The sequence below is a fragment of the Panthera pardus genome, unplaced genomic scaffold (assembly GCF_024362965.1).
Source record: "Panthera pardus isolate Hobbes unplaced genomic scaffold, ASM2436296v1 HiC_scaffold_13, whole genome shotgun sequence".
Taxonomy (NCBI): domain Eukaryota; kingdom Metazoa; phylum Chordata; class Mammalia; order Carnivora; family Felidae; genus Panthera; species Panthera pardus.
Window position 1 is genome coordinate 38395092 of NW_026526688.1, and position 15512 is coordinate 38410603.

Genomic DNA, 15512 nt, shown 5'->3' on the forward strand with positions numbered 1-15512 from the left:
CAATCTCTCCTGCCCACATGAGGTGTCTCAAAGCTCACTGTTTAGGCCGTCCTCAGAGAACAGCCTGGGGGGCCGGCTTGCCTTGCTGCACAGTCTCCTGTGCTACCTGAGCACTAAGCTGGGATTCAAAACCCTATAGGATCCCGCTTTGCTCATACCTGGTTCTGGAGTAGCACCACTCTGCCCAGTTGACAAAGGGCCTCTGGCTCCTGCTTGCAGGGTCTTTTTCCCTTGGGCAGGGCAATGCCTCCTCTTTCCACCATACTCAAGGTGTTCTCTCCCAGTGTTGCCCTGAGAGCCTAGGGGAGGCTCAGTCCCCACCAGGCGTGGGAGGTGGCAACTCCGATCTAGAGAAAGTCTGGCAACCTTGAAAATTCTGTTTTTTAACTTCTAAGGCTGTTTTGCAAAGTAGAAACTGGCTCTCTGGATCTCTCCTTGGTCTGTGGTCCGGACAGGTTTTCTCATATCCAAATACACTTCCCACAGCCTCTGTCTCTCTTCCTTTCATTTCTCCTCCAAAGGGCTTCCCCCAATCCATGCCTGTGTTGCCCATTTTATTTCTCCCAATTCGCATACACACCCTTCTGTCCCGCCAAGCTGTCTCTTTGCACCTGTGGAGATTTTTTTGTCCGTCTGCAGCCTGTATTCCTGGTATTCCAAGTGTTGTGACCTCAATACTGCTGTGTTTGAGGGACAAGGGAAATTCTGATCCTTCTCCTCTGCCATCTTAACTCCTCCCACCTCCTTTTACTTTCCTTTTCAAAAGTTCACAGTTCTGTGTAGGTTTGCATTAGTTTATCAGTTTAATATGTTTTATAGATATTTACAATGGGCTTTTCTTACATGAAGTGTATTGATCTGAATTTTTGTCTTTTTCTTTTTTTAAAAGTTTATTTATTAATTGGAGAGAGAGACAGAGAGAGCACAAGTGGGGAGGGGCAAATAGACAGAGGGAGAGAGAGAAAATCCCAAGCAGACCCTGCACTATCAGCACAGAACGAGATGGAGGGCTTGAACCCAAGAACTGTGAGATCATGACCTGAGCCAAAATCAAGAGTCAGGTGCTAACTGACTGAGGCATTCAGGCGGCCCTAACATTTTTTTGGAGGTCCGCTGGGTACTTTTAATTTAATATGCCTTAGTTTAAAGACATTGTTTCTGACCCTTTCCCTTTCCTCTTCCCTGACTCTTTGTAATCTGCTCTGTCATTTGTGTTCCCTAGCTTAATAAATAGCAGCCCTGGAACAAGAAACGTCCTGGACTCCAAACTTCCCTGAAATCACCACATCCAGTCACTCACCACATTCGATATTTTGTACCTGCTTATCATTTTTCATATGTTATTCCTGTAATTCCCTCTCTCACCTATAATTTTGCAGTACTCTTCTGGTTTTTCTTCCTTTACGTTCCTCCTACATTGCTGCCAGAGTGACCTTTCTAAAATATACTTGTGACGATGTCACTCCTCTGCTTATTCAATGGATCCCCATTACCTGAAGGAGAAAATTCATGTTCTAGCATAACACTCCTCCCGCTCCTTTTTTTTTTTTTTTTTTTTTGGTTTCGTCCTCATGTTCCAGTAATATCTCTCTATCCCATTCCCAATAACTCTGTTCCAGTTTTGCCATATTGCATAGGTGTCACTTACTATATTATTTCATACTTGATCCTTTTGCCATTATAGAATGCCCTTCCCACCCTCCCTGTGCAGTTTGTCTGTCTTTTAAGATACAGCCGTATCTTCCCAGCGTTTGCTGAGCTTCCCAAATGTAAGTGTTTTCTCCTTTGTGCATTCACTGTACGTTATTAACTTCCCTTGCAGAACTAGTGGATGGTATTTTTCTGTCCTTGCCTGTTTTCATGCATCTCTACCACTACTAGCATATAGAACAGACTCTGTCTTTTATTTATATTTCCAGCTCTTCCCCGGATCGTGGCTATGACTTGACAGATGCAGTATGTACTTGTCTTTTTGAGTGGGTGAGTGCATGACCAAATGAATTAATGTGATATTTTTCTGAAGTTGGGTTTTTGTTTTGTGCTGTTTTTCTAGGAAGGAACAGCAAAGTCAGCAATGGAAGCAAAGGAAGGTGGTGTTGGTATTATTGAAAATGTGCCACCAGAGTAAACAGTTAATGACAGTTGGACTTCTGCTGGTGGAGTGCATAAAAATTACAGAAGTGGTAGGCTAGTGAATCTCTGTGAGTTGTTTTCCTATGATTAAATGCTAGTATGAAAAAATCTGAAAGTATGTAGATCCAAATATATTGTCCTTTTTTGTGAAGATATTTTTCTGTTGCTATCTTTCTTTAGAAGTATCTCAAGTACTACCCCCTTTTGCTTCTGGAAAATCTTGAACCCCCTGAACATCTTTTCTGCTATTGCTTTTATTTTATTGAAATATTCGTGAATGGAGATAGACTTTGTATGTGTTTAAAATTCATAGTAACACATGTTTTCATTAATTTATCTGTGACACTATTCTCTAGATATGATGTCAGCATTAGAATTAGGAGAAGAGGAAGATGTGGAATCACCTTCTCTTCCTGAGGTACTGTCTTCTTCTTATTTTTAAATATAAGCATGGAATTATGTTAAAACGTCCAAGAGATGCTTTGACTTTGACTTTTGGATAATTAAAATAACGTCGCAGTCATACTTGTAGTAATATAAGTAAAGTAATGATGACCTATTCTAAGGTGACAACTAAGGAATGAGTTAAAAAAGTCCTGATCTCTTAGGCCCAGGCAGCTGCTGCATAAAGCTACAAGCACTGTATTTGAAATCAAAAGACATGCTAGCATCTTGGTTCCGTCACTTCCTAGCTGTGGGATCTTGGAAAACTTGCTTGAATGTCAATGACCTCTTTCCTAAAAATGGCACCAATACCCACCTCTTGGTTATGTGTAATGAACAAATGTGGCAACGTTTTGTAACCTATAAAGGGTGCTATAGAAATAGAAGACAAAATGATCACAGTGGCTTTTAGTGACTTACTAAATATTGAGGATACTTTGGTGAATGTTTTTTTATTGCTGAGAGTGGGGTGGGGGGAAAGAAGATCTGAAGCAGGCTCTGCACTGAGAGCAAGGAGCCCAATGCAGGACTTGAACTCATGAACTTTGAGAACATGAATTGATCCAAAGTTGGGCACCTAATCGACTAAGTCACCCAGGCCCCCCAAGAATACTTGTTTTAAATGTGAAGATGTCTGGAGGCCAAAAAATGGCCGTCAGTTCCAGAAAAGAATGGGAAAGTAGGAATGGGTTTTTGATTTTCTAATTTGGTGCTATGTTAAGTTCAGGTAATCTCTTAGTGGAGACATCATATAGGTATACAGTTGACTCTTGAACCAGGAGGGTTTGTACTGTGGGAGTCCACTTACACACAGATGTTTTTCAATAAATAGAGTACCATCGTGTAAATGTATTTTCTGTTCCTTATGGTTTCTTTTTCTTTTAATTCTTTCTTTTGAGAGAGAGAGTGAGGACAGAGCACATGGGTAGGTGAGGGAAGGGTGAGAGAGAGAATCTTAAGCCGATTCACACTGCCAGAATATATCTTTCTCTTTGATATTAATTGATTTGGCTGCTAATAATTTAAAATTTTCCAATTCTCTAGTTATTAATCTTTAAAACGTACTCAAATGCACTTTAGTGCTCGTTATAAGGGATGGTAAGCTAAATAGTTTTTAAGGTTTGTAAAATTAAAAATCATCTAACTTATTTTTTGGTCGATTTAACATATAATGAATTGTTTAGGTCCAAAAACGGACAAACTTAAGTTTATGAGTTCATACTTTTCTTCTGTCTTAGGCTAAGGCAAGTTAGTTTTCACTTCTTACAGGAAGTTACAATCCAGTGACTTGGGAACAGCTAAACATAGATTAAGAAAGTTAACAGTAAAATTGTAATTATTTTCTCATTTTTCTTTGTCTGTACTTGATTACTTAAGGATAAGGTGTTTTTACAAACATGTGAAAATCAAAACAAGGAAATTAACCATTTGTTTTTGCAACTGCAAAAAATGACTCAAGAACCAGCAATGAATAAGGAATGTGATAGGGAGAATGATATATCTCTATATTTAAGACATGCTTCTATGCAAAACTTTGAGGAAATGTGGAATAAGGCAAATTAGACTGGAAAAATAGCTTAAAACTCATCACCAGTGAGTGAAAGCTGAAGTTTGGTGAAATTTGTTAACAACACAGCATTCCTACTCATCTTGAAGAAGAACCACCACGGGGTCACTCTAAGGAGGAACCAACTGAAAGGAAATACCTTCGAATTGGACAAATACTGTACTTGATTGTGAGGAAGAAGATGCTTTTGGAGTGTCTGTCTCGGTAGTATTTCAGACATTTCCTGAACAAAAAGAGCCTAGCCTTGAAAATGTCATTCTCTCTCATTCATACTCTGGGTCCCCAGAATATGCTTGCCAGTCATCTTCTAAGCTTTCTTTAAATGAAAGCAAATCATCTGGGACATATAAATCAAAACCACACTGAGATATCACCTCACACCAGTCAAGAGTGGCTAAATGACCAAATCAGGAGACTATGGATGCTGGGGAGGATGTGGAGAAACAGGAACCCTCTTGCACTGTTGGTGGGAATGCAAACTGGTGCAGCCACTCTGGAAAACAGTGTGGAGGTTCCTCAAAAAATGAGAAATAGATCTACCCTATGACCCAGCAATAGCAGGTGGGTGGGTGAGGGAAGGGTGAGAGAGAGAGTCTTAAGCCGATTCACACTGCCAGCATATTCCTCTCTCGGAATTTCTTTCTAGGAATTTACCCAAGGGGTACAGGAGTGCTGATGCATAGAGGCACTTGTACCCCAATGTTTATAGCAGCATTTTCAACAATCACCAAATTTATGGAAAGAGTCTAAATGTCCATCACCCGACGAATGGATAAAGAAATTGTGCTTTATATACACAATGGAATACTACTTTGCCATGAGAAAGAATGAAATATGGCCTTTTGTAGCAACGTAGATGGAACTGGAGAGTGTGGTGCTAAGTGAAATAAGTCATACAAAGACAGATACCATATGTTTTCACTCTTTTGTGGATCCTGAGAAACTTAACAGAAGACCATGGGGGAGGGGAAGTGAAAAAAAAAAACCTTAGAGAAGGAGAGAGCCAAACCATAAGAGACTCTTACAAACTGAGAATAAACTGAGGATTGATGGGGGATTGGAGGGAGGGGAGGGTGGGTGATGGGCACTGAGGAGGGCACCTGTTGGGATGAACACTGGGTGTTGTATGGAAACCAATTTGACAATAAATTTCATAATAAAGAAAAAGTAAATCAGACTATGAAAATGAGAACAAACCAGATATTGAGCATCTTTTTAACAACAATGAGGATTTTTAAAATGATATAGAAAACGAAAAAGCAAGGAACCGACTAGTTACATTTAAAGTGAAAGAAGGCCAAGTGTTTGACATGCAAATGGTAAAAAATATGGACCAAAATACCACCGATTGTAAATTAGACCTCAGTCTAGTGATTCAGAGAGCCTTTTTGATTTGTGGCTTGCCTGCTGCGATGTGATGAAACACATGGTTCAAACAAAAAAAGCATGATATTTCTGCTGTCACAAACACGAGAAAACAAAACCAGTACAAGATTTTTTTTCCAGAAGCCATTATATGCAGATAATGACAGTAGTCATAACTCTACAAGTATTGATTCTGAATTAAAAATTGTGAGTTCTTCTTCAGCATCTAGTTTTCCAGCATCTGAAGTATATCTCAGTGAAGAATTACATCAAGATATGCAAAGGTTTAAGAATGAGATAGGCATGTCACAAGCAGAGTTCCTGTCTTTGGAAAGAGAGAAAGTTCAACCTCCAAAAGAATAGAGGTCCGCCTTGCTGTTACTCTTGTTTTTTCTCTTTAGCAATTATCTGATCCATTCTGATTTTCCACTCAAGAGAACAAGAGTGTGCATACAATGGAATTGTCTAAATAAGTAATTGTGTCTGGAAATAGATTATTTCTGCTATCTAACAAATAAGAGTTTAGGAAAACATTCTTATGATTTGTTTTCCTTAAAGTTTCTGTGTCAGTCTTCCAAGTAGTATATGAACTGGGAAACTAACTTAGCTATATAAGTACCATGTGACCTCATGAACCAGAATAACTGTAAAGAAACTGCTTAAAAAACATAATAATTCCAGGTTGTTGTTTTTTAATATATTGGCTTAAATATAAATTGCATTTCCATAAACAATAAAATGAGAAAGAAGCAATAACTAAGAGAAGGAATATAAACAAATGTCCCCAGCTAAAGCAATCTATTGCTTCAGTACATGTCTGTAGACTCTGGGTCTAGGGTTCTTGTTTGTCTAGCAAGACAGCAGCGGGATACAGGATTACAATGGGAGAGACAGCTAATGTCCTGGAGAACACATGAGCCCGGATTAAGGGTCCTTGCTCTGTTTTTTTTAGGATCAGAAGGCTTCCAAACATGGTGATGGACGTGCACAAAGAAACAATCAATCTGTGAACAGGATCTCATGGTCATGAGGGAAAGGGGGTTTCAAGATATAGGGTGCTAGGTGTTAGGTTCAATTTAAAACAAAATCCTGGAGGCTGGCAGATTGTTGTTAACAGCTGACCTGAGGCAGCTTCTCTGTTTATCTTAGCTAGTCTAGGGGAGAAGACAGATGCTACCTCAGGATCCACAAGGCACCTTTCTTTTGCTAATTAGCTCCCCTCTGGGCATCTTCACCCTGCAGCCTACAGCCTATAGCCCTATTTACCTGTTTACCTAATTTGGTCCTTCCTTCCTGTGAAAGGAGCTTTCTGCTATAGTACTAAATTGGGGAATGTGTCCTCCTGAGTATCTAATCTTGTTTACCTCACACACCTTTGTCTTGGAGCCTTTGCCCTGCCCTCTCTATACCTAGATACCTAATATTGTTTACCCAAACTTGGGTGTGAGCATCCTATGGTTTTGTAATTTTCTATGCCTGGTTAACCCATCAGTGCAGGCTCAGGGAATTCCTAAGCTTATTCCCCACAAATATATGCAGTCTTGTCTGCTTTACTCACAATCTTGGAACTTAGAATTTCAACATGACCCCTTTGAGATAGGCTTAATAGCAGCTATTTGTATTATCACCCCTTTTTTTCACATTTTAAAAATCTCATTCTCAGATGTTTCTGTTGAGTCAAACCTTCACTTTATGTTCAATAAATTATGATACCTTTTGGCCTGTATGATTTTTACCATGTGGGTAGCATAAACCTTCAGCAAACCTTCAGTATTTAACTCCAAGGGAGAAAACTGAGTTTTGAGATGTGTGGACTTTAGAAATAGACAAAATCTAGAGGTACCCTCCTTTAAAAGAATAAATAGCGAATCTACTCATCCCCTATCAAGGTATTAATTTACTGTGCCAAAGTCATAATTTTCATGCATCTGACTAATTTAATGAATTTGTGGTCATTTCCCTGATTCAGCATTCAAGAATTGTATCATCTCTTTTGGTGCCATAAAATGCTAGATAATGCCACTTTAGGAACTTGGGACAAATCATTTAACCTTTTTGAGTTTTACTCGCGTTATCAGTAGCAAATGGGATTAAAGGTGATCATTACTTTTATACCCTCTCCCTATAAAGTTTTATGGTTATTGAATGTGAGATTCGGAGAGCATTACTAATTTCCCAGAATTCCACCCTAACGTCCGTTTCACTTTATTCATTTTGTGTTGTGGCAAACTTTGGTTCATAAATTTTAGGGGACACTGTCACTTTTTTTGAGAACCTTAGGATCCAAAAGAAAAAGAATTGTAAAAGGCAGTCAGGGAAAGAATAACTCCGTGCAGAAAGAGGAAAGCTTCCTGTTTTTGTTACTGGAGCATTTCCATGTCACATGTTTTAAATCTGGCTGTTGTGTAAAACCCAGGTGGTAAGGATAGAAAAGGACAAATTTTGTCTCTTGTCTTTTTATTTCTTTGTATCTCTTGGTCAGATGGGGTGGGTGTGGGTGGGGAATTCTCGGTAGCAAAGTGTGGATATGAATAAGAGTACAAAATTAAGAAAGCCCTTTTAGAAATTTTAGTAACTTCTGTTTTTTTTTAATTCCAATAGAAATGAAGCAGAGTTTATAAAAATTACAATTACTTGTAATGATAAACACAAAATATTTCCCTCCATTGAATTTATGACAAACTAAGTGTCAACTGATAAAATGAATGAAAAAACTTCTTTTTATTGACTAAAGTAACAATTACCTTTAGTATCAAGTTCCATTAAAGGTTGAAGAAAAAAAGCACAGAGGAAGTGACATGGAAGTATCAGAAAACATACATGATGCTGCGGCTGCTGGATTAATTCCACAAAGACAGAATGGAAAAACTGATAACCATCAAATGCCTATTACAGAAATAAGGATTCTGATAGGTAAGACTATAGCAATACTTAAGTAGTAGTTAATTGTTATTTTCCTATTCAACAAACTTTTCTAGTTTGAGCTAATGTTCATGATGAACAAATTTCGTATTTTTCGTGGAGCTATTTCATCCTACGTGCTAATGAGAAAAATGTAAATACCAACGAGATACCATTTTTTGCAGTCATAGTGATAAATATTTTATTAAAAAAAATAACCAAAGTTAGGAAATGTGAGCAAAATGACATTCTTAGACACTGTGGCTGGATGTAATTGGTGACTCCTTTCTGAAAGGTGATTTAGCAGTGTATTTCAAAATTTCAAATATGTCGGGGCACCTGGGTGGCTCAGTTGGTTAAGCGTCCAACTTTGGCTCAGGTCATGATCTTGCACTTCACGAGCTTGAGCCTTGTGTCAGACTCCGTGCTAACAGCTCAGAGCCTGGAGGCTGCTTCAGATTCTGTCTCCCTCTTTGCCCCTCCCCTGCTTGTGCTCTGTCTCTGTCACTGTCAAAAATAAATAATATAACATGAGAAAAATATTTCAGGTAGGTCATCCCTTTATTCCAATGGTTTCATTGCCAGGACTGGGTCCTTCTGAAATACGTGACTTCTATAAGCAAGCGCGTGCGCCTGCACGTGCAAACACACACACACACACACACACACACACTATAAGAGCATTTATTATATATTATTACATATACAAAATAGGATAGATATATTAAGGTTACTTATATAAATATGTTACATGCATATGTGAAGGATATTTATTATCGCATTCCCATATCAAACATTTGGAGATAGTCTAAATGTTTATTTACTTATTTTGAGAGACAGACAGAGAATGTGCACACTCGGGAGCCCAAGCATTGAGGGGGAGCAGAGACAGAGAGGGAGAGAGAGAGAATCCCAAGCAGACTCCACGTTAACAGTGCAGAGGCCAACACAGGGCTCGAGCTCACGACCACAAGATCATGACCTGAGCCAACATCAACAGTCAGATGCTCACCAGACTGAGCCACCTAGGTGCCCCAGAGATAGGCTAAATATCCATTCATTAATAAGGAAGTAAAGTTTCACTTCTATAAAGTAATGGAGTATGGGACCATTTAAAAAAATGAATTTAGGTCTATGTGTACTGATGGTTTAACAAAGTATATTTAAGGCATTTGGTTTGGTTTTATGTCATGTCTTATGCACATTTTGTTAGAATACTTTTAATATCTACTGAATTGCAAACGGAAGTTCTCTGCTACACTGGCAGTCTACCAACAAAATTGCTAGTTATTAGATTTTTGGTTTTGTTTCCCAGTGCATGAGTGCTCCAGTGTTGGACCCTCAACTTAATCTGAATATTGCCAAGAGGTTTCACGTGGCAACATGTCTCATATTCCATATAAACATTTCATGACCCCTGTGCTATAAACCAAGATGCTGATAATGCAATGAATTGTTTTTATAAAGGTACCTTGCTTGCATGCCATTATCCTGCCTTTTTAGAGAACATATTTCAACATGCACCACACCAAATTTTTCTTTTTTTTTATTTATTTATTTTATTTTTATTTATTTTATTTTTTTTTTGCTTTTCTTTTTTTTTTATTATTATTTTTTTTATTTTTTAATATATGAAATTTACTGTCAAATTGGTTTCCATACAACACCCAGTGCTCATCCCAAAAGGTGCCCTCCTCAATACCCATCACCCACCCTGCCCTCCCTCCCACCCTGCCCTCCCTCCCACCCCCCATCAACCCTCAGTTTGTTCTCAGTTTTTAACAGTCTCTTATGCTTTGGCTCTCTCCCACTCTAACCTCTTTTTTTTTTTTTTTCCCTTCCCCTCCCCCATGGGTTTCTGTTATGTTTCTCAGGATCCACATAAGAGTGAAACCATATGGTATCTGTCTTTCTCTGTATGGCTTATTTCACTTAGCATCACACTCTCCAGTTCCATCCATGTTGCTACAAAAGGCCATATTTCATTTTTTCTCATTGCCACGTAGTATTCCATTGTGTATATAAACCACAATTTCTTTATCCATTCATCAGTTGATGGACATTTAGGCTCTTTCCATAATTTGGCTATTGTTGAGAGTGCCGCTATAAACATTGGGGTACAGGTGCCCCTATGCATCAGTACTCCTGTATCCCATGGATAAATTCCTAGCAGTGCTATTGCTGGGTCATAGGGTAGGTCTATTTTTAATTTTCTGAGGAACCTCCACACTGCTTTCCAGAGCGGCTGCACCAATTTGCATTCCCACCAACAGTGCAAGAGGGTTCCTGTTTCTCCACATCCTCTCCAGCATCTATAGTCTCCTGATTTCTTCATTTTGGCCACTCTGACTGGCGTGAGGTGGTATCTGAGTGTGGTTTTGATTTGTATTTCCCTGATAAGGAGCGACGTTGAACATCTTTTCATGTGCCTGTTGGCCATCCGGATGTCTTCTTTAGAGAAGTGTCTATTCATGTTTTCTGCCCATTTCTTCACTGGGTTATTTGTTTTTCGGGTGTGGAGTTTGATGAGCTCTTTATAGATTTTGGATACTAGCCCTTTGTCCGATGTGTCATTTGCAAATATCTTTTCCCATTCCGTTGGTTGCCTTTTAGTTTTGTTGGTTGTTTCCTTTGCTGTGCAGAAGCTTTTTATCTTCATATGGTCCCAGTAATTCACTTTTGCTTTTAATTCCCTTGCCTTTGGGGATGTGCCGAGTAAGAGATTGCTACGGCTGAGGTCAGAGAGGTCTTTTCCTGCTTTCTCCTCTAAGGTTTTGATGGTTTCCTGTCTCACATTCAGGTCCTTTATCCATTTTGAGTTTATTTTTGTGAATGGTGTGAGAAAGTGGTCTAGTTTCAACCTTCTGCATGTTGCTGTCCAGTTCTCCCAGCACCATTTGTTAAAGAGACTGTCTTTTTTCCATTGGATGTTCTTTCCTGCTTTGTCAAAGATGAGTTGGCCATACGTTTGTGGGTCTAGTTCTGGGGTTTCTATTCTATTCCATTGGTCTATGTGTCTGTTTTTATGCCAATACCATGCTGTCTTGATGATGACAGCTTTGTAGTAGAGGCTAAAGTCTGGGATTGTGATGCCTCCTGCTTTGGTCTTCTTCTTCAAAATTACTTTGGCTATTCGGGGCCTTTTGTGTTTCCATATGAATTTTAGGATTGCTTGTTCTAGTTTCGAGAAGAATGCTGGTGCAATTTTGATTGGGATTGCATTGAATGTGTAGATAGCTTTGGGTAGTATTGACATTTTGACAATATTTATTCTTCCAATCCATGAACAGGGAATGTCTTTCCATTTCTTTATATTTTCTTCAATTACCTGCATAAGCTTTCTATAGTTTTCAGCATACAGATCTTTTACATCTTTGGTTAGATTTATTCCTAGGTATTTTATGCTTCTTGGTGCAATTGTGAATGGGATCAGTTTCTTCATTTGTCTTTCTGTTGCTTCATTGTTAGTGTATAAGAATGCAACTGATTTCTGCACATTGATTTTGTATCCTGCGACTTTGCTGAATTCATGTATCAGTTCTAGCACACTTTTGGTGGAGTCTATCGGATTTTCCACGTATAATATCATGTCATCTGCAAAAAGCGAAAGCTTGACTTCATCTTTGCCAATTTGGATGCCTTTGATTTCCTTTTGTTGTCTGATTGCTGATGCTAGAACTTCCAGCACTATATTAAACAACAGCGGTGAGAGTGGGCATCCCTGTCGTGTTCCTGATCTCAGGGAAAAAGCTCTCAGTTTTTCCCCGTTGAGGATGATGTTAGCTGTGGGCTTTTCATAAATGGCCTTTATGATCTTTAAGTATGTTCCTTCTATCCCGACTTTCTCAAGGGTTTTTATTAAGAAAGGGTGCTGGATTTTGTCAAAGGCCTTTTCTGCATCGATTGACAGGATCATATGGTTCTTCTCTTTTTTTTTGTTAATGTGATGTATCACGTTGATCGATTTGCGAATGTTGAACCAGCCCTGCATCCCAGGAATGAATCCCACTTGATCATGGTGAATAATTCTTTTTCTATGCTGTTGAATTCGATTTGCTAGTATCTTATTGAGAATTTTTGCATCCATAGTCATCAGGGATATTGGCCTGTAGTTCTCTTTTTTTACTGGGTCTCTGTCTGGTTTAGGAATCAAAGTAATACTGGCTTCATAGAATGAGTCTGGAAGTTTTCCTTCCCTTTCTATTTCTTGGAATAGCTTGAGAAGGATAGGTATTATCTCTGCTTTAAATGTCTGGTAGAACTCCCCTGGGAAGCCATCTGGTCCTGGACTCTTATTTGTTGGGAGATTTTTGATAACCGATTCAATTTCTTCGCTGGTTATGGGTCTGTTCAAGCTTTCTATTTCCTCCTGATTGAGTTTTGGAAGAGTGTGGGTGTTTAGAAATTTGTCCATTTCTTCCAGGTTGTCCAATTTGCTGGCATATAATTTTTCATAGTATTCCCTGATAATTGTTTGTATCTCTGAGGGATTGGTTGTAATCATTCCATTTTCATTCATGATTTTATCTATTTGGGTCATCTCCCTTTTCTTTTTGAGAAGCCTGGCTAGAGGTTTGTCAATTTTGTTTATTTTTTCAAAAAACCAACTCTTGGTTTCGTTGATCTGCTCTACAGTTTTTTTAGATTCTATATTGTTTATTTCTGCTCTGATCTTTATGATTTCTCTTCTTCTGCTGGGTTTAGGCTGCCTTTGCTGTTCTGCTTCTATTTCCTTTAGGTGTGCTGTTAGATTTTGTATTTGGGATTTTTCTTGTTTCTTGAGATAGGCCTGGATTGCAATGTATTTTCCTCTCAGGACTGCCTTCGCTGCATCCCAAAGCGTTTGGATTGTTGTATTTTCATTTTCGTTTGTTTCCATATATATTTTAATTTCTTCTCTAATTGCCTGGTTGACCCACTCATTCGTTAGTAGGGTGTTCTTTAACTTCCATGCTTTTGGAGGTTTTCCAGACTTTTTCCTGTGGTTGATTTCAAGCTTCATAGCATTGTGGTCTGAAAGTAGGCATGGTATAATTTCAATTCTTGTAAACTTATGAAGGGCTGTTTTGTGACCCAGTATATGATCTATCTTGGAGAATGTTCCATGTGCACTCGAGAAGAAAGTATATTCTGTTGCTTTGGGATGCAGAGTTCTAAATATATCTGTCAAGTCCATCTGATCCAATGTAGCATTCAGGGCCCTTGTTTCTTTATTGACTGTGTGTCTAGATGATCTATCCATTTCTGTAAGTGGGGTGTTAAAGTCCCCTGCAATTACCACATTCTTATCAATAAGGTTGCTTATGTTTATGAGTAATTGTTTTATATATCTGGGGGCTCGGGTATTTGGCGCATAGACATTTATAATAGTTAGCTCTTCCTGGTGGATAGACCCTGTGATTATTATATAATGCCCTTCTTCATCTCTTGTTACAGCCTTTAATTTAAAGTCTAGTTTGTCTGATATAAGTATGGCTACTCCAGCTTTCTTTTGGCTTCCAGGAGCATGATAAATAGTTCTCCATCCCCTCACTTTCAATCTAAAGGTGTCCTCAGATCTAAAATGAGTCTCTTGTAGACAGCAAATAGATGGGTCTTGTTTTTTTATCCATTCTGATACCCTATGTCTTTTAGTTGGCACATTTAATCCATTTACATTCAGTGTTATAGAAAGATATGGGTTTAGAGTCATTGTGATGTCTGTATGTTTTATGCTTGTAGTGATGTCTCTAGTACTTTGTCTCACAGGATCCCCCTTAGGATCTCTTGTAGGGCTGGTTTCGTGGTGACAAATTCCTTCAGTTTTTGTTTGTTTGGGAAGACCTTTATCTCTCCTTCTATTCTAAATGACAGACTTGCTGGATAAAGGATTCTCGGCTGCATATTTTTTCTGTTTAGCACACTGTAGATATCGTGCCAAGCCTTTCTGGCCTGCCAAGTTTCAAAGGAGAGATCAGTCACGAGTCTTATAGGTCTCCCTTTATATGTGAGGGCACGTTTATCCCTTGCTGCTTTCAGAATTTTCTCTTTATCCTTGTATTTTGCCAGTTTCACTATGATATGTCGTGCAGAAGATCGATTCAAGTTACGTCTGAAGGGAGTTCTCTGTGCCTCTTGGATTTCAATGCCTTTTTCCTTCCCCAGTTCAGGGAAGTTCTCAGCTATAATTTGCTCAAGTACCCCTTCAGCACCTTTCCCTCTCTCTTCCTCCTCTGGGATACCAATTATGCGTATATTATTTTTTTTTAGTGTATCACTTAGTTCTCTAATTTTCCCCTCATACTCCTGGATTTTTTTATCTCTCTTTCTTTCAGCTTCCTCTTTCTCCATAACTTTATCTTCTAGTTCACCTATTCTCTCCTCTGCCTCTTCAAGCCGAGCCATCGTGGTTTCCATTTTGTTTTGCAGTTCGTTTAAAGCGTTTTTCAGCTCCTCGTGACTGTTCCTTAGTCCCTCGATCTTTGTGGCAAGAGATTCTCTGCTGTCCTGTATACTGTTTTCAAGCCCAGCGATTAATTTTATGACTATTATTCTAAATTCACTTTCTGTTATATTATTTAAATCCTTTTTGATCAGTTCATTAGCTGTTGTTATTTCCTGGAGATTCTTCTGAGGGGAATTCTTCCGTTTGGTCATTTTGGAGAGTCCCTGGCGTGGTGAGGACCTGCAGTGCACTTCCCCTGTGCTGTGGTGTATAACTGGAGTTAGTGGGCGGGGCCGCAGTCCTACCCGATGTCTGCCCCCAGCCCACTGCTGGGGCCACAGTCAGACTGGTGTGTGCCTTCTCTTCCCCTCTCCTAGGGGCGGGATTCACTGTGGGGTGGCGTGTCCCGTCTGGGCTACTTGCACACTGCCAGGCTTGTGTTGCTGGGGATCTGGCGTATTAGCTGGGGTGGGTAGGCAAGGTGCACGGGGGCTGGAGGGGCAGGCTTAGCTCGCTTCTCCTTAGGTGATCCACTTCAGGAGGAGCCCTGTGGCAGCGGGAGGGAGTCAGATCCGCTGCCGGAGGTTTGGCTCCGCAGAAGCACAGAGTTGGGTGTTTGCGCAGAGCGAGCAAGTTCCCTGGCAGGAACTGGTTCCCTTTGGGATTTTGGCTGGGGGA

General features: G+C 39.4%; 1 long non-coding RNA gene across 1 annotated transcript; it reads left to right on the forward strand.

Annotated features, from left to right (window-relative positions):
- Positions 1–1711: 1711 nt before the first annotated feature.
- LOC109262232 (uncharacterized) lies at positions 1712–8292 on the forward strand. Its single transcript, XR_002077677.2, has 3 exons — positions 1712–2183; positions 2490–2551; positions 8260–8292. It is a non-coding gene; the product is annotated as an uncharacterized LOC109262232 (long non-coding RNA).
- Positions 8293–15512: the final 7220 nt, after the last annotated feature.